Genomic DNA, 1,241 nt, shown 5'->3' on the forward strand with positions numbered 1-1,241 from the left:
TATTATAATTATGTTGTATTATAATAGTCTTTTTTATATCTTGATTCGAATTTGAAAGAAATTAAAGAAATTGGCGATTTTGGAATTCATCTCGTTTGGATAAAAACCCAATTATTTGGTTAAAAAATTAATTATTTTGTCGAAAATGTAACAATTTTGTAAAAAAGTCCTCCTTTCTATCAAAAGTTCAACTACTTTGTTAAAATTTTTATTATTTTTATTTGAATGTTCATCTATTTCGTTGAAAATACATTTTGGAAACTGACAATTAAACTATACCATTTTTGGTTAAAAAATCATGTATTTTGTTAAAAAATCATCTTTCTTTGTAGAAATTCAATTGTTTTATGGAAAATTTATGCTTTTTGATTAAAAAAATACATTCTTCGGATGAATTACACAGCCACACAAAAAAGTGTGCGGATCTGGTAACAAGACACACGTTTTCCTATGGATTTTGGGGCGCTGAATTCAAATTCGGTATCAAAAATCACCTATCACGTCATGGTTGAGTCATAACCTCAAAAAATGACGAAAAATCATGCACTGAGGCAAATAAATTTCAAAATAATGCCATTAATGCAATTTTTCACTTCCAAAACATGTCGACAACTGTGAAGGATCAACCCTTGCCTGATATCAACTTATTAAACATAACTTTACCCAACAGAACCTGAACTCATCTAACCTGAATTAACAGAAATTTATTGAACTACACGTAAAGCTCTGGAAACATATTTTCCCAGTAGCAAATGTGTGCTACATCGAATGGGTCAACTCGAACCTAACCTAGAAATAAATCTAATCTAGCCTAACCTAACCTAACCTCACGAAACACAATTAAACTGACTGTGTTGTCCCGTTGTGTATGCGGTACTGTTTGAATCAGCTTGGGCTTAACCTGCAAAGAGGTTTAACCTATCCTAACATAGCAAAACCTGACCTAACCTAACCTAGCCGAATAAAATTCAACCACAGGTGTAGCTATGTAAGCGCACGGTTCTCAGTCTTAAATGTGTGCTATATTTAATAGGTTAACTCGATCTTAACCTACAAATTAATCTAACTTCACAGAACCTAACGAAATTTTGCTTAACGGAACACAACTTAACTTAAGTGTTCCCCTTGTAACACAAGAAAATTCATTTCATTGTACTACAGGTGGTTAAAAATTTAGACGCACATTACTCATTTGAATAAACTTAGAACTACAAGTAGAATTGACCCCATTTCAATTAACC

The sequence above is a fragment of the Belonocnema kinseyi genome, chromosome 9 (genome assembly GCF_010883055.1).
Source record: "Belonocnema kinseyi isolate 2016_QV_RU_SX_M_011 chromosome 9, B_treatae_v1, whole genome shotgun sequence".
Lineage (NCBI taxonomy): Eukaryota > Metazoa > Arthropoda > Insecta > Hymenoptera > Cynipidae > Belonocnema > Belonocnema kinseyi.